This window comes from Macaca nemestrina, chromosome 20, assembly GCF_043159975.1.
Source record: "Macaca nemestrina isolate mMacNem1 chromosome 20, mMacNem.hap1, whole genome shotgun sequence".
NCBI classification, from domain to species: domain Eukaryota; kingdom Metazoa; phylum Chordata; class Mammalia; order Primates; family Cercopithecidae; genus Macaca; species Macaca nemestrina.
The window spans coordinates 66,367,323-66,385,510 of NC_092144.1; the positions used below are offsets into that span (position 1 = coordinate 66,367,323).

Here is an 18,188-nt window from a genome sequence, read left to right on the forward strand (position 1 = left end):
CAGGCAGCTCTGCTGGGGAGGCTGGGGTGGGCCCTCAGAAAGAAGGCACCCCAAGAGCAGGCCCTGGATGGGCAGCGTGGAGGGGAGGGGGCAGGCAGCCGCTCGAAGGCCGGGCATGCTGGGGGCTGCGGGAGAGGCTGCAGGGGTGTGGGGCGGTTCCTGCCGGGAGGACTGCGGGTCATCTGAAGCACAGGGGTCCCTTAGAGGTGGACACTGTTCTGACGCTTGTCTTATGGATGCGGAACACGAGGCCGGCAGGGCCAGACCCTTGGGTCCCCCACAACACGTGAAGGGCAGCACCGGCGGCGGCAGCCAGCAGTGTCTGTGCCGGGCATGGAGCCACGGGGACTCCCAGGAGACTCAGCTCCAGAAGTGGGAGGCACTGAAGGCAGCCCTGCCAGGAGCCGCCACTCCCTGCTCTCTCCACCCCACCTCTGCCCAGTGCTCCCTCCACCCCACCTCTGCCCAGCGCTCCCCGGCTCCCTCCACCCGGCCCCTGCCCAGCGCTCCCCGGCTCCCTCCACGGGGCGGGGCCCCTGCCCAGTGCCTCCAGCTCCCTCCACTCAGCCCCTGCCCAGCGCTCCCCAGCTCCCTCCACCTCGCCCCTGTCCAGTGCCTCCAGCTCCCTCCACCCGGCCCCTGCCCAGTGCCTCCAGCTCCCTCCACCCGGCCCCTGCCCAGTGCCTCCAGCTCCCTCCACCTAGCCCCTGCCCAGTGCCTCCAGCTCCCTCCACTCAGCCCCTGCCCACAGCTCCCTGGCTCCTACCACCCCGCCCCTGCCCAGCGCTCCCTGGCTCCCTCCACCCCGCCCCTGCCCAGCGCTCCCTGGCTCCCTCCACCCCGCCCCTGCCCAGAGCTCTCCTCTGGTCCTCCCAGCTGCCTCCTCTGGACTCCAGGTGAGGGCCACCTCCTCAGGGTCCCCACCTGCTCCACCCGCCTGCCTTTCTCTTCCTAATGCCTGCTACTCTGCCACTCTCTGTCTCTGCTTAGCTGGCCTGTCCTCCCAGCACCCATGTCCCTAGCACCCAGGGCAGCACCAGGCACAGGTGGGTGTGCACCCAAACAGATGGGTCCGGGCAAAGCACAGGCTTGAGACCAGACAGCAAATCCCAACACTCAGACCCTCCCCGGACCCGTCTCAGGAAGAGGCGAGACCCACGCGGAAGGACAGGCAGACCTCCCCTCGGACAGACCCCCTTGGGCTTTGGGTCCCTCGGATGGAAGAGTTCAGGCTAAACTGCCGTGAACGTGCTTGCAGCCCAACCAGGCTAGCTCTACCTCTCCACAGGCGACCGACAGGAAAGCCCAAATCTCAGGAAACGCTTCTTGCAGAGACAACCTCCAGCACAGCGAGGTTCCGAATGGGGAGGAACCTATGAGAACCATGCCGGGGACCCCTCCTCCAAGGAGCCGGCCAGGGAATGAAGGCTGGCACCCCTCCCACACCCAGCATCAAGAGTGAGAGTGATCTCAACGTTTTTCTTATATTCGTTTTCCTAATATTTTAATAACAGGTAATTATGCCTGTATTAAGGGAAAAGCCTAAAGGGGTGTTTTGGACAGTGGCTGGGGCGACGCGTCGGAACTGGTAGATGGCTGGGTGCTGGGGGGCCGGCGGTGAAGGCCACGGCACAGAACAGGCCGCCCCAGTGCAGCCCCAAAGGCACAGGGGCAGCAGCAGACACAAGAAGGGTGCTCTGGCCTCCCCTGTTCCCCCTGAAAGCAGATGAAACCCCACATGAAGCACGACTTCCCCGTAGACGGAGAGGACGTCCTTGTCACCAGCACCAGGGGCTGAGGCTGAGCGACAGCTGCACACACCAACCCTTATCTCCCTCAGCCTCCCCAAGGATTTCAGTGACTTTTTCACAGTCGCTGTTCTTTGGCATAGAAGCCCTCAGGCCTAACCGCTTCGAGAGGCCTTCCCTTTCTCAAGTCTCCCATGTACCTGTAAAAATAACATTCCCGGCCGGGCGCGGGGGCTCACGCCTGTAATCCCAGCACTCTGGGAGGCCGAGGCGGGCGGATCATGAAGTCAGGAGATCGGGACCATCCTGGCTAACACGGTGAAACCCCGTCTCCACTAAAAATACAAAAAACTAGCCGGGCGAGGTGGCGGGCTCCTGTAGTCCCAGCTACCCGAGAGGGTGAGGCAGGAGAATGGCGTGAACCCGGGAGGCGGAGCTTGCAGCGAGCCGAGATCGCGCCACTGCACTCCAGCCTGGGCGACAGAGCGAGACTCTGTCTCAAAAAAATAAATAAAATAAAATAACATTCGTAAGCTTTTCTCCTGTTTTTCTGTTTTATGTCAACCTAATTCTGACTCTGCCAGAGACCCAAGGAGGGGAGCCACTGCGCCCAGCCTAATGTTCAGGAATTACATACTGGTGATGATTTAATATATTCACAACTTTGTGAATATATTAAAAACCAGTGAATTGTACACCGTAAAAAAGCAAATGTTGGCCGGGCACGGTGGCTCATGCCTGTAATCCTAACACTTTGGGAGGCCGAGGCAGGCAGATCACAAGGTCAGAAGTTCGAGACCAGCCTGGCCAATATGGTGAAATCCTGTCTCTACTAATAATACAAAACTTAGCCGGGTGTGGTGGCTGGTGCCTGTAGTCCCAGCTACCCGGGGGGGCTGAGGCAGGAGAATCGCTTGAACCCTGGAGGCAGAGGATGCGGTGAGCTGAGATCACGCCACTGCACTCCGGCCTGGGTGACAGAGCGAGACTCCGTCTCAAAAATAAAAAAGAAAAAAAGAAATGAAATGTTGTAATACGTTAATTGTACCTCTATTAGAAAGTAAACAAACTTTTAAAAATTGTACAGGCTTTCTAATTACAACACTCTAAACATTAAAAATGCATAAGAATCAGCACTGTAGCAAAAGTTAAAAAAAAAAACAAAAAGTACAAGAAAGAAAGGGAAGAGAGCAGTTTGCAACCACGGGCCAAGGAGGTGGCGGAGCTGCTCCTCACCTCCTCTTCTCGGCTGAAACCTGTTTGCCAAGTGGTGATAACGTCCTTCCAGTGAAGCTCTATCGCATAACTCAATAAAAGCAGGGACTTCCCAGCTCAGCGCCTTCCCCTGGCCTCCACCTCGGGCCAGCTTCCTGCAGGGCCAAGGCCTTGACCAGGCTGTGCATGGGGGAGGTGGGAGAGTCCGCCCGCCACACCCCTCCTCTCCACCGCGCAGTGGCCCGCCCAGAGGCCAGCAGAGATCACCTCTCACTCAGCAGGGATCTGCTGCCAGCCAGGCCCACGCTGCCCAGAACGGGCACTGCAGCCCTAGGCACATGGCATGAGTCCTGCCATGGTGATAGCCGGACGGGGGGCGGAGGTGAGGCAGCCTACAGACGTGGAGGGGCTGACCCTGCGTGGGGGGCGCTGGCCCTTAAACTGCCCTCCAGATACTAATGCCTTTTACAAGTTCCAATGGTCACACTTCAAACAGACAGCCATACACCTACATCGAGAGTAGCCTTCATTTCCCCTCTTGGTTCACAAAGCCTAAAGTATTTACTATCTGGCCCACTGCAGAGAAAGTTTGCTGACCCCGACGTAAAGGAATGAGGGTGCCAGGGTTTGGGGCACACTTTCCAGGCCACGGCCGGGCCACGGAGCCGCAGCAGAGGGGCTGAGCACCTGGAATGGCGCCAGGAGGGAGGGGCACGCAGGGACCTGGGGCACGGCCTGGGCAGCTGGGACAGAGGCCCAGCCCGGGGCTCTGTGCTCAGCAGCTGCTGCCCTGGAATTCCTGGTCACTTCACCTTTGACCTGTGTTTTGTAAGTGGGGTCCAAGAGCACAAGGGCTCAGTGCTGGGGGCTCACAGCCTGGGCTTGGGGGCCTCTGCACTCACCTGTGGGTGAAATGCCAAACACAAAACACCCTGGCCGACCCAGAGACCTCCAGGAAAGGAAGACGCTTTCTTCCTGCCTTTTTGCATAAGGGTCCACAAATTCCACAGCCAGAGGGGCTGGGGGCAGCAGAGGGGGGGTAAGCGGCGAGGGGCCAGAGCTCAGGGTCCGGAGGCTCTTCTAAGAGGGAGGCGGGAAGGAAGGCCGCACCGTGGCGACCTGGGACGGGGCCCACACTGCTCTGCATCCCAACTTCCTCTCCCAGGAGAGGGAGCGGCCCACACCTACCAGAGAGATGTGAAACAAACAGTCTGGGCGACAGCGCTGTGCCCCTGTGAGCAACGGGCAGCCGCGGTGCCAGTCCCTGGCGTCATCACCGGCTCTGCCACCCTCAGAAATGGCTGAGCCTCAGCTGCCTCCTCTGCAAAGCAGGGACGGGAAGGGCAGGTGCCTGTGTGGGGACTGAGTGGAGGCTTCTGAGGACTCATCAGGGTTAAGACGGATGTTCACTCAATGCTCCCCAGTTCTCTTCCTCTCCTGTCCCTCCAGGCATGCTCTCAGCCCCTGCTATCAGGCCCTACCCCCAGGACCTCATGGCGCGAGCATGGGACCCTCATCCTCAGAGGGGAGCGATGGGAGAGGTGGGGGCACCAGGAGCTGCGGGGGCCTGAGGCAGCTCCTGACCCAGCTCTCAGGGTCCAGGCCAGCTCCCTAGGAGAAGGCCCCCCACTTGCTCTCAAGAAAACCCTGGGCTATTCAAGGGATCTACCAGAAGGCTGGGAATTTCACATCTTCTGAAACGAGGGTCCCGGCCTCCCTGCCCGCCTCTGTTTCTCAGCCGGGGTCTCAGCTCTCCCAGCCTCTGCTGGTGCTCACTCACCTGGCTCTGACCTCCGCTCCAGAGAGGAAGCACCTGCAGCACGGGCAGGGGTGCCTTCCCCTCGCCCCCGGCCCTCGAGAGATCCAATTAGCACAAATGATTGTTATTATTGTTGTTATGAAGTCCCACCCACCCCTTTGGAGGCCTGCCTGCCAATTATCTCCTTTCTTCTGCTGCCAATCTCACCTCCTTCTCCCCTGCGCTCTCGGAAGCAGCAACTCCTGGCCGTCCACGGCCCTCCCTGCCCAGAAACTTCTCTGGCACCCACCCGCTTTCTCCCTCGCCTCAGTCTCTTATTCCTTCCCATCTACTTGCGGCCTGGAGCAGCCACCTCCTTTCCTTCCCCGACAGTCATCCTGTAACCACTCGGCTAACAAACTACCCTCCCTGACTTTTCACCAAATCCTGTGACCCCTTCTCAGCCTGACTCCACGGCCTCTTCAGAGCCACCGTGCACCCCATGTGGCCCTGCCTTTGCGGACCAGGGGAGGAGCCCGGGGGTGCCCAGACCAGCCATCTCCCCCCCGACCCCACCCCCTCCAGCACGGAGGGCTGCGGCCCTTTCCTCCCTCCCACCCGTCCACCCTCACTCTCTTCTCCCCAGTCCCCCCCTTAGGGCTTTCGCTTCCTCCCACCACGATCCTGGCTCCCACCCTGCCTCTTGGAAGTGCCCTCCCCACACCACACACCAATTCATCTTCCCAAAGTCACTCAGTTCAAACAACCCAATTAGAACCTGGGCAAAGCATCTGAGCAGGCATTCCTCCAACGAAGAAAGACAAATATCTGACAGGCATGAGCAAGGATGTCCTCATGAGCCGTCAGGGAGAGGCAGACCAAACCCACATGGAGCCAGCACCTCACACCCACTGTGCCGGCCTCAGAAAACAAGTGCTGGTGACGACCAGGAGAAGCGGGGAGCCCTCCACTGCTGGTGCCAGGGCACCACAGGTGGGGCCGCTGTGGGAAACATCTGGCAGTTCCTCAAAAGGTTAAGCCAAGAACTCCTGTAAGAACCAGCAAGTCCACTCCTAAGCATAAACCCAAGAGAAAACATACGTCTGTCCATGCAAACAGCGGCACACAAACGTTCACAGAAGCATTAGGTATAACCGCCAAAATGTAGAGACGACCCAGATGTCCATATGGATGAACTAACTGTGGTCCATCCATGACCGTAACGGAACACGACTCAGCCATAACTAGGCGTGAAGTTCAGCCGCGACAGGGATGACCCTCAAACACTGCACGCGTGGTGAAACACGCCTGATGCAGAACAGCGCGTGATTCTATTTATACACCTGCCCACAAGAGGCACACCCCGGGAAAGAAAGCAGATCAGGACTTCCCAGGAACCTGGACGCAGAGAGGGAAGGAAGGAGGGAGGGAGGGACGGCTGAAGACGCACTGCATTTCTTTAGGGATGAAGAACAGGTTCTAAAATTCACTGTGGTGATGGCTGCATAAATCAGTGAATACACTAAAAACCGCTGAACTGTATACTTCATTTTGTATTTATTTATTGAAACAGAGTCTCACTCTCTCGCCCAGGCTGGAGTGCAACTGCACGATCTCCGCTCACTGCAACCTTCGCCTCCTGGGTTCAAGGGATTCTCCTGCCTCTGCCTCCCAAGTAGCTGGGATTACAGGTGCTGAACTGTGCACTTTAAAAGGGAGAATTGTACTCTGTGGGAGTCATAATAAAACTGTTCTCATCAACAAAAAGCAACTCAGTTCATCACCTCCTTGTCCAAACTGCCACCACTGCCCGTGCCTGCTGCCCCTCAATCCAAAATCCAGGTTCCTCCCCAGGCACCACAGGGCCCAATCTGGCTCCAGCACCTCTGCAAGCCCCCTCCTTCCAGCTGGCCTGGATCTTCGCTGTGCACTGCGCTGCTCCTGACTCACCGACAGGCTCAGGCCCGGCCAGGCCTGGTCTTTCTCCCCGAGGGACCGGCCCCACTCCTCCATCTGGCTGGCCAGGCCTGGTCTTTCTCCCTGAGGGACCGGCCCCACTCCTCCACCTGCCCCGGCCAGGCCTGGTCTTTCTGTCTGAGGGGCCATGCTCACTCCCCACCTGCCCTGGCCAGGCCTGGTCTTTCTGTCTGAGGGGCCGTGCTCACTCCCCACCTGCCCTGGCCAGGCCTGTTCTTTCTCTCTGAGGGGCCGTGCTCACTCCCCACCTGCCCTGGCCAGGCCTGTTCTTTCTCTCTGAGGGGCCGTGCTCACTCCCCACCTGCCCTGGCCAGGCCTGTTCTTTCTCTCTGAGGGGCCGTGCTCACTCCCCACCTGCCCTGGCCAGGCCTGTTCTTTCTCTCTGAGGGGCCGTGCTCACTCCCCACCTGCCCTGGCCAGGCCTGGTCTTTCTGTCTGAGGGGCCGTGCTCACTCCTCCACCTGCCCCGGCCAAGCCTGGTCTCTCTCTGAGGGGCCGTGCTCACTCCTCCACCTGCCCCGGCCAAGCCTGGTCTCTGAGGGGCCGTGCTCACTCCTCCACCTGCCCCGGCCAAGCCTGGTCTCTCTCTGAGGGGCTGGGCTCACTCCTCCACCTGCCTGGCTCGGTCTCACCTTTCAAGGGTTTGCTCAAATGTCAGCTTCTCCCTGAGGCCCACACCCCACCTTTCCCACGGCAGGGCTGACTTCCTGGCCGGTCAGCACCTTCTGTCACCACGTGACGAGCATGGTGATATCACTTCTGGTATTTCCTTCCTGGGGCTCTGCATCTGCTCCTGGGCACAACGCTCCCTGAGGGCAGGTGCCAGGGGTACCCAGCACCTGCTGCCCCGGTGCCCATGGCTGCTTCCGGAACCAGCACCGCCACCCGGCCCCACTGCAGAGCCGTCTCCTGCTCGCCTTCCTGCTCTGCTCCCGGCTCGAGACGCCCACAGCGCCAACCCCTCCACTCCTCCACCAGCTCCTTCACTGCCCTTTCCTGTGGCCGCTTCACCCCTCACTCTTGGCCTGAAAACCTCATTCTTGTTCCTCCTGCACCTCCGCCTGGATCTCCAGGCTAGGTGGGGTGATGTCTACGAGGGATTCCGCATCAGGCCCTCATTTCCTCAGCCCCGGGACATCTGTGTGACACCACTGAGATCCCAGGCCTGGCCTCCCTGAGGGTGGTGGGGAAAGCCCCACGGACCCTTTCCTGTTCATTCTACGGTGACTGGTCTGCGGATACCTTCCCTCTCGTCTCAGCCGGTTTTGGCAGGTCACATTCTCCTACAGCACAGCCTGCACGTCCCTCGGGCGGGGTGAAGGATGCAGAGGTGAGCCGTCGCAGAGGTGAGCCGTCCCCTGCTCTGGCCCCCCTCCCTCTCCTCTCCTCTCGACGCTGGCCACGGTGCATCGATTTCACTGCTCTATTTTTTTTTTTTTTTTTTTTTTGAGACTGAGTCTCGTTCTGTCGCCCAGGCTGGAGTGCAGTGGCGCGATCTCAGCTCACTGGAAGCTCCACCTCCCAGGTTCACAGCATTCTCCTGCCTCAGCCTCCCGAGTAACTGGGACTACAGGCGCCCGCCACCTCGCCCGGCTAATGTTTTGCCTGGAGACGGGGTTTCACCGTGTTAGCCAGGATGGTCGCTGCTCTCTTCTTTTCCAGCTACTTCACACCTGGACTTGTGCGGCAGCCTCCCAGAGGCTTCCCGCAGGTCTCCCACCCGCACCACCCACACCCTCCTTGTCAGAGCCGGATTCCTTGGAGGCACCAGCACAGCCTCGGCAGAGACAGCTCACGGCTCCAGTCACCACGCTCAACTTTCCGAGGGGGTGAGAGAGAGGGACTGCGTCTACTGTCAGGGTGCGGTGTGTTGTGGGGACTTTGTCTACTGTCAGGGTGCGGTGTGTTGTGGGGACCGCGGTGTGTTGTGGGGACTACGGTGTGTTGTGGGGACCGCGGGGCACAGCCAGCAGGACTTGGTGCCTTGAACATCTTCAGATCCTTATGCAAAGGCTTCTGGGTCTTAGGGCAGCCGAGTAACTGAGAATCGTATAAAAGACAAACGAAAACAGTCTTCTGGCCAAAAGCCCCACACACCTACAGAGTACACTATGGACTCTGGGTGACAATCAGATGTCCGTGTAGCTTCATCCACTGTCACAAAACGCCCGCTCTGGAGTGGGAGTTGATAATGGGGGAGGCTGTGGGGGGGTGCGGGGGGGATACGGGAAATCTCTGCACCTTCCTCTCAAATTTGTTGCAAACCTAAAACTGCTCTAAAAAAAAATAAAGCCCCAGGCCGGGCATGGTGGCTCATGCCTGTAATCCCTGCACTTTGGGAGGCCGAGGAGGGTGGATCAGGACGTCAGGAGATCAAGACCATCCTGGCTAACACGGTGAAACCCCGTCTCTACTAAAACATACAAAAAATTAGCTGGGCGAGGTGGCGGGCGCCTGTAGTCCCAGCTACTCGGGAGGCTGAGGCGGGACAATGATGAGAACCCAGGAGGCGGAGCTTGGAGTGAGCCGAGATCGCGCCACTGCACTCCAGCCTGGGCCATGGAGAAAGACTCCGTCTCAAAAAAATAAATAAATAAATAAATAAAGCCCCTGGTCACTACTTAAGTGGCTGAGGAGGCAGGATCAATTAAGCCCAGGAGTTTGAGACCAGCCTGGGCAAACACGGCAAGACCCTATCTCTTAAAATTTATACATATAAAACATTAAAAACAAAGCCTTTATATGGAAAAAAAAAAAAAAAAGACACACACAAAACCACACCCGCGGACCACCTTACATTCTGTGACTCCTCTGTTGGGCCAACAGGGCAGGCTGGCCATTTTCCAGAAGGTGTGGATTCTCCCCCCAGGGCCTTTGCACCAGACGGTGTGGATCCTCCCTCTGCACACCCCCTCCCCGGGCCTTTGCACCAGACCTGTGGATCCTCCCTCTGCACACCCCCTCCCCGGGCCTTTGCACCAGACGGTGTGGATCCTCCCTCTGCACACCCCCTCCCCGGGCCTTTGCACCAGACGGTGTGGATCCTCCCTCTGCGCCTCCCCTCCCCGGGCCTTTGCACCAGACGGTGTGGATCCTCCCTCTGCACACCCCCTCCCCGGGCCTTTGCACCAGACGTGTGGATCCTCCCTCTGCGCACCCCCTCCACCGGGCCTTTGCACCAGACGGTGTGGATCCTCCCTCTGCGCCTCCCCTCCACCAGGCCTTTGCACCAGACGGTGTGGATCCTCCCTCTGCACACCCCCTCCCCGGGCCTTTGCACCAGACGGTGTGGATCCTCCCTCTGCGCCTCCCCTCCCCGGGCCTTTGCACCAAACGTGTGGATCCTCCCTCTGCACACCCCCTCCCCGGGCCTTTGCACCAGATGGTGTGGATCCTCCCTCTGCGCCTCCCCTCCCCGGGCCTTTGCACCAGATGGTGTGGATCCTCCCTCTGCACACCCCCTCCCCGGGCCTTTGCACCAGATGGTGTGGATCCTCCCTCTGCACACCCCCTCCCCGGGCCTTTGCACCAGACGGTGTGGATCCTCCCTCTGCACACCCCCTCCCCGGGCCTTTGCACCAGACGGTGTGGATCCTCCCTCTGCACACCCCCTCCCCGGGCCTTTGCACCAGACCTGTGGATCCTCCCTCTGCGCCTCCCCTCCCCGGGCCTTTGCACCAGATGGTGTGGATCCTCCCTCTGCACACCCCCTCCCCGGGCCTTTGCACCAGACCTGTGGATCCTCCCTCTGCGCCTCCCCTCCCCGGGCCTTTGCACCAGATGGTGTGGATCCTCCCTCTGCACACCCCCTCCCCGGGCCTTTGCACCAGACGGTGTGGATCCTCCCTCTGCACACCCCCTCCCCGGGCCTTTGCACCAGACCTGTGGATCCTCCCTCTGCGCCTCCCCTCCCCGGGCCTTTGCACCAGACGGTGTGGATTCTCCCCCCGGGCCTTTGCACAGCCCCTTCCTCCCATCTCACCTGCCCTCTCTGTGTACATCTGCTTGGTCCATCTGCCAAGGCTCAGCATCGACAGCACCTCCCCCAGGAAGCTTTCCCAGACTGCTCCCTTCCCTCAGCTCCATCCTCTCTCATCCAATGACAAAAGATCACACTCATCAAGCATGGATTAAATCCCAGGTCCTGGGTGCAGGGTGCCCTAAGCACATAAGCTCTGATCCTGGGCCCCACCATCAGGGAGAGACAGTTTGAGGCCATGAGGCCAGCGCAGGGGCAAGAGGACAACCACCCTGGGCAGGCCCGGGTGTGATCTGGCCCCACCAGGAACGAGCCGCATGGCCTGGGCCAGGTGCTTGGGCTACTCGTCCCTCCTGATAAAATGAGATGTGTGCGCCAAGTGCTCACCCAAAAGCCACGGGGCGCCCAGTAAACGTGGCCTATCACTGGGGTCCTTGTTGTACAGACAAGGAAACTGAGGCTTCCACAAGGCGAGTGGCTGGAGCAATGTCACACAGCCACGGCGAGGCTTCGACAAACGGAGTGGCTAGGACAATGTCACATGGCCACGGCGAGGCTTCGACAAACGGAGTGGCTAGGACAATGTCACACAGCCACAGCGAGGCTTCGACAGGCGGAGTGGCTGGGAGCAACGTCACAGAGCCACGGCGTAGGAAGCTGGAGTCACACCTGAGTCGGCAGGCTGCCAAAGGCAGCTTGTTTCCTTCTAACTCTTGGACACTGGCATTTGTTCCCTTTAACGTCCACCACTGAGGATGGTCCTGTGTCCCCCAAGGGGATCCGTGTCTTACTCACCTCTGCGACAACTACCACAGGTCCCCGTCAGCCCCACAGTGCATCCAGCAGACTGTGCACTTGAGGGCGGGGCTGTTTCCAGCAAGGACCCCATGCACAGCAGCCTCAGGAATCCATGGCTCTGACCGGCCAGACCCTGGGCTGAGGCCAGGACAACTTTTTTTTTTTTTTTTTTTTTTGAGACGGAGTCTTGCTATGTCGCCCAGGGTGGAGTGCAGTGGCCGGATCTCAGCTCACTGCAAGCTCCGCCTCCCAGGATTTTACGCCATTCTCCTGCCTCAGCCTCCCGAGTAGCCGGGACTACAGGCGCCCACCACCTCGCCCGGCTAGTTTTTTGTATTTTTTAGTAGAGACGGGGTTTCACCGTGTTAGCCAGGATGGTCTCGAACTCCTGACCTCGTGATCCGCCCGTCTCGGCCTCCCAAAGTGCTGGGATTACAGGCTTGAGCCACCGTGCCCGGCCGAGGCCAGGACAACTTCTGATGCCAGTGTTATCCACTGCAAGGCCTGGCACCACGGAGGCCTCGAAACAGGGGGGCCAGATGGGACCCCCATTTAGCACAAGAGAGATGTCCATACTCTATGAGCCCAAAGGGAGAAGGCTCAGGCCAAGGCAGAGACAGAACCAGGAAAACTTCACCAAGGACAGCCCCAGGTTGCCAGGTCCCCTGCAGGAACACACGGGCCCTGGGCCGTCCCACCTGGGCTCAGAGCTTCGGCTGGTTTCTCCGCAGCTGTAAGGTGACAGCTCTGGGCTCCTGGGACAGGGCCACTGACACTGGTGGTGTGACTGCTCGAACTCCACACCTCCCTTGCTCTCCCTGATGCTGGGTGCGTGAGGCCTCCCTGGGGGTTGCATGGATCTCAGCACTCAACTTCCGAGCCACTTCTGCTTCTCCTACTATGCTGGGGTTCCCCTGAACCAGCCAGCAGCCCTGCATGGAGGAGTCCTCATGGACAGTACACCCCACTGGGCAGGGAGTCCAGCGTCTCCAAGCCAACAACTAACACCTAGAGGACTTCGGAACAGCCTTTGTCCCCCCAGACCCCAACCTCGGGGCGGAAGGGGGCGGTCATGACGGTCAAGGGTCTGGGCTCTGGAATCACACATAGACTTGGGTTCTGAAGCTGCTGGGGGCCTTGGGCCAAGTGCCAACCAGAGCCTCCAACCCGAGCCTCCATCCCATCCCCCTAAAATGGGGGTGACCACCTCCATCCCAGAGCCTTGAGAATTTAGGACTGTGAGGACCAGGCACGAGGCCAGGTTCCTGCAAAGTGTGCACCAGCAAGTGTTGTCGAATCTGCAGTTTCTCACACCACAGAGGCCCCAGCGCCCGGGCACAGTCCTCACTAGGCTGAGGGCCTCAGGATGCACCAGAGGATGCATGAACGAGGTTCGGAAAGGCCTGTGAGACATGTCTGAGGATGGGTATCCTGAGAGCTGTGTAGACCTAGTAACAAAAGACCTCCCAGGCAGCCAGGCAGTTGTGGGTGGCCTTGAGCTGTGACCCCTGCCATTCCCTGCCCAGAGCCCACTGTCATCCTCCCTTAAGTAACAGGCTTCTGATAGCCAATCCCTCCTCTTTATCTTTCAAGACACACAACCTCCCCTGCACCACACACTCCTCCCTCAAGGTCAGAGCTCCCAGGACCACTCTGACAAATCTCCCCACCCCTCTCCCCAGTGCGAATGGGTCTCAGCTGCTCTGGCACAGGGTCTGTACGATTCCTGCCAGGCTGCCCAGCACACAGCACCACTCTACCTCGCGCCTGCACAGAGGCAGGCTGGGCCAGGCACCTCGTCTGGGCCCTCACAGGACAGTGCTGTGCCAAGACCATGCGTGACCTCATGCCCAGCACAGGGCCTGGCCTGTGCCGTCGCCTGGATGGATTACGTTGACTCAGGGAATTATGAACTTGCTCTCCTTTTTAGGCAACTGAAGGGAAATTGAACCTGGGAAAAAGGAAGTGACATGTCCAAGGTCACGGAAGTGCAAGAGACAGTGCCAAGGCCAGGGCCCAGGAACGCCTGGCTCCAGAACCCTTTCCATCTACTTTACACCCATCTGTTGAGGTCTGCGCTGGCTCTAAAACGCAAGCATTAAGAGCCTTCCTGCTGAGGTCAATACTATTATTACCACTTCCACTCTGTCCCGGTGGAAAGTAAGGCACTGAAGTTACTCGTCTAAGACCACAAAGGTGAGTGGTGGGGCTGGGACTTGAACCCAGGCCTGCCTGGTCCCAGAGCTCTTGGGGAATACAACCCAATTCCTGCATGCACTCTGGCAGGGCACCAGTGAGGGGCCAGGCTGGGTGACGAGCCCTTCCCATCCCTCAGCTTTGCTGAAGCCTGGATGGATGGATAAGACGTGAGATAAGCAAGCAGGAATCTGATCTGGATGTCCTCTGGGGCTGTGGCCGGAGGAGCACAGGGACTGCGCAGAGCCAGGCAGGTGAATGTCAGCAGCGTTTAGCCAAAGAGGCTTACAGTCTTACAGAGGAGCTAAGCCAGGATCAACGCAACTGTGCTTCCCGGCGCTGGGGCCAATCGGATCCCCAGACGGTTCCTGAGCACTGCCCAACATGGGGGCCTGGGACCAGGTAACCGCAAAAAGCAGACCAAGTCATTCCTTCCCTAAAGCCCTGACCATCCCCCGGACCGGGCTAGGTCAAGATGCCTTCCCTGGCTCCCAGAGTCCCCAGACCTCTGGATTAGGGGTCCGATCACCCTGGGTGGCGACTCTGTCGCCGGGGTCTCAGTCTCTGCCTTCCACTCAGACTCCAGGCCCTCGTTCATCTCCCTGCTCCCTGCCTAGTGCACGGCGCAGGGCCTGGCACTGAAAAAGCTTCTGCCTCAACTCACTCGTGCCTTCTGTGTCTGTGGGTCCCTTTTCTGTCCGACTCTGCAGGTCCCAGGAGCACTCATCCACATGAATTGGGGTCAGCTCCCTGGACTGGAGGTCGGGGTGGGGTGTCGGGGGGCGGGGCTCCACTCTGAACCACTCGGCATGGGGGAGGGAGGCCTCAGGAATCGCCACCGGGTCCAGACCCCGCCTTCGCCCTGCCCCGTGGGCCACGCGGTGGCTGACCTTGGCCCAGTCACTTCCCCCCTGGGGACGCGCTTCCTCCCCGCCTGCCGCGCAAGGGCGAATGAATGGGCCTCCTGCCGGCCACAATCCCCGTAATTACCCGCCTGATCAAAGGCCACGCACAGCCCGCCCGGGGCAGCAACGGGACCCACACTGACTCGAAAAAGGGAAGGAAGGGCTGGGGGGGCCGAGGGCTGAGACCGTGCCCTCGGGGCCGCAGTATCCGGCCAGGCCAGCCCGGCCCGCGCGGCCCCTTCCCCCACCTGGGCCTCAACTTCCCCCTGGAGTCGCCACCACTTCCGGCCACGACCGGCGGAGTTGGAACTTCGAGGGGGACCGGACAGCGGCCTCATCCCCGAGGGCCCGCAGGAGAGGGACCCCCACCGAGGCCCCGGCTCCCGCCCCCGCCACGCGCACGCGCGCCCCCCTCCAGCCCCGCTCGCTGCCCGCGGGCCGCCCGGGCGCGCGTCCCCTCCCCCCGCCCTTCGGCGCGCACGCGCACTCCCCCCGCCCGCGTCACCCCGGCCGCGCGCCCACTCACGCCCCCCCAGCAGCGCGCACGCGCGCCCGCCGCCCAGTCGCGCTAGCCCTCCCGTCTCCCCACCCACCCCCAGCCCAAGTCCAGGTTCCCGAAGCGCGCGCCCCCCTGGCCCCCAGCGCACGGCACCCGCCCCCGCCCCTCACCTCCTTGGTCCCGGGGCCGCCGCGCCGCACTCCTCCTCCTCTCTCCTGCCTCGCGGATGGTGGCAGCGGCGGCAGCGGCGACTCAGACCCTGGGGTCAGGGGGACGGGCGCCCAGGCCGGAAGTGACCTTCCCGGCCGCTTCCGCCCGCGCCGCTCCCCCCTTCTCCCTGCTCCCTCCCCCCGGGCCGCCACCCTGTCCTCGCCGCTCTAGGAAGGCGAGCCCGCTACCCCGGCCGCCGCCCCCAGCTCTATGGTGCCGGGCGGGCGCCTGAGGGAGCCACTTCCGGAAGTGTCTAGGACGCAGGTCCTCCGTCCATGCTCTATGGCGCCCCGCGCCGAGGGGCTTCGGCCCCGCCCCCTTCCCGGACAGGAGGTGCGGGCTGGGCCCGTTAGGCGGAGACTTCCGGGTGTCTAGGGCGGCGCCCCCCGCCCCCAACCCGGGCTCCTCGCGCCTGCGCGGCCGGCTCCCCGCGGCCGCCGTGGGGAGAGAGTGAAGTGGCGTAGAGGGACGCTCGTGCCACCCCGGGTCCTCCTGCCATCTCTATCATGGTAACCCCTTCTTTGCCGCGGCTTCTCCCAGTGGCCCGAGTCCTGATGCTCAAAGGGCTCCGCCCCCTGCGGCACCGGGTTCCTTAGTTACTGGACAGAGAGTGCCGCGCTTCAGGTGCCATAGCCTCAGTTTCCTCCTTTCTGGAGTAATAAAAATACACTGTGCGCCTCCAAGTGCTTCACACGCTCTAGGTCCTAGTCCTAACTAGAGCCTCATGATGGGTCCTATCCCCATGTTGCAGGTGAGGGATCAAATCACCTACCAAAAGTCACAAACCCAGAATGCCAGAACCTGGGCCCGAACCCGTGGAACTTGGCTCCAAATTCGTGTATTTAACCCTTGAGTGTACAAACTGCCTCCTGTTATAGCCCTGAGAATACGCTACTTCCCCTGCGCTAGGTAGGCCCCTAGTAAGCACGCACTGGGTGTTAGCTGTTTCTGTTAGTATTCTTGCAAAAAACACATATTTTAAAATAATTGTCCAAACCGTAGTGTCCTTGCAGGCTGGTCCTTCTGGTCCCTCCCGTGTTCTGTACTTGGCTGACTCTCACCTAAGTGGCAGATGACTTATCGTTTTTAATTGTTTTATTATCATCCTTACTGGGAGTCAGAAAGATAGGAAGCTATAATTCACTTGTGGAATAACACCTTTCTCAGCCTCAATGTATCATCTGTGGAATGGGAAAAAATAAGATAACCTGGGAGGTAATATGTGTAAGAGCTGCTTAGTTCAATACCTGGATCATAGTAAGCTCACAAAAATGATGGTGGTTATTGTTACTTATTAGCAGTGTTATATATAAGTCTATTGCTGTGGCCACTGTATACCCTCAAATCTCAGTCAGCATCAATCATAAGAAGTGCATTATTGATTTAATAGCATCTTTCCATGGGGTGGGGGGAACAGTGCTGTGTTAAGTGTGTGTGTCAATAGGAGGATGTCTGTGTTCCTCTTTCAGAAATATCACAAAGGTAAATTTTTAAATATATCTTAGAACAGAAGGCAGTGTGGCCAGGCGTGGTGGCTGATGCCTGTAATCTCGACACTTTGGGAGGCAGAGGCAGACGTCAGAAGGTCAGGAGTTCAAGACTAACCTGGCCAACATGGTGAAACCCCATCTCTACTGAAAGTACAAAAATTAGCTGGGCGTGGTGGCGGACACCTGTAAACCCAGCTACTCAGGAGGCTGGGGCAGGAGAATGGCTTGAACCTGGGAGGCAAAGGTTGCAGTGAGCTGAGATCACGCCACTGCACTCCTGCCTGGGTGACAAAATGGGACTCCATCTCAAAAAAAAAAAGAAGAGAGGGAAGTGCTATTATAATAGCAATAGAAATAAATTATTAAGGGTACGAACTCTACACGAGGAAACCTGTTTATAAGAAAAGTCACGTGCTTGTGCTCCTCTGAATCAGATCATTAAGTGGGTGTCCTGCAGGGACCCGGTTGTTGGTAGGGACAGCCTCCTCCCTCTCCAGCCCATTCCCCTTCTTCGCTGGCCAAATTAACAACTTAACGGCGAGATCTGGAACAGCTACATTGGCATACCAGATGGAAGCCAACACTGAGGATGGAGGAGAAACAAGACCCAAGGAGCCAGCTAGACCCTGGATGGCTTCATGAAAGAGGCTCCATGCCAGGTGAGATTTTACGTGAGAGAAATCACCTTCGAACTCACTGAAACCACTGGTAATTCTGAGTCTCTCCCTTAAGACAACCCAACCAATACCGGGATGTTTCCCAAACATGGGATGGGTTGCAGCAGACATGGCTAATGCACAATCATCATCTGTTCTTCCCTTCTGCAGTACAAAGTCACTCCTGGGATGCTGCTTCCCGTCCCTGGATTCTGTTCTCCACTCCTCTTGGCATCTAAGTGTGGCCTTGTGATTGGTTCTCACCAATGGGATGGGATGGAAGCAATACAGGTCTCTTCCGGGCCAATGCTCTTAAGAAACATGTATGTTGGCCGGGCGCAGTGGCTCACGCCTGTAATCCCAACACTTTGGGGGCCGAGATGGGCAGATCAGCTGAGGCCAGGAGTTCGAGACCAGCCTGGCCAACATGGCGAAACCCCATCTCTACTAAAAGTACAAAAATTAGCCTGGCATGGTGGGTGCCTGTACTCACAGCTACTCCGGAGGCTAAGGCAAGAGAATTGCTTGAACCCAGGAGGCAGAGGTTGCAGTGAGCCGAGATCGCACCCCTGCACTCCAGCCAGGGCGAAAGAGTGAGACTCCGTCTCAAAAAAAAAAAAAAAAAGAAACATGTATGCCTGCTTCCTGCTCTTTCAAGGTCCTAAAGAAAGAGGGGAGCCCCCAAGAAACCTGGGTCCCTGAATGACCACCTTGTGGAACCATATCCTGTCACCTAACACCTATCCCAGATTGCTACATGATCAAGAAATACACATC

General features: G+C 59.2%; 1 protein-coding gene across 2 annotated transcripts in view; it reads right to left on the bottom strand.

Annotated features, from left to right (window-relative positions):
- LOC105488139 (zinc finger protein 787) overlaps positions 1-15,585 on the bottom strand; it is a 34,696-nt gene extending 19,111 nt beyond the window's left edge. Inside the window, exon 1 of one of the 2 annotated variants that reach the window (XM_011751967.3) lies at positions 15,226-15,585. The gene's annotated coding sequence lies outside the window, so the exon portion shown is untranslated. Of the gene's footprint in view, positions 1-14,315; positions 14,899-15,225 lie in introns of those variants that run through there. The other variant, XM_011751968.3, reaches the window with a different exon arrangement.
- Positions 15,586-18,188: the final 2,603 nt, after the last annotated feature.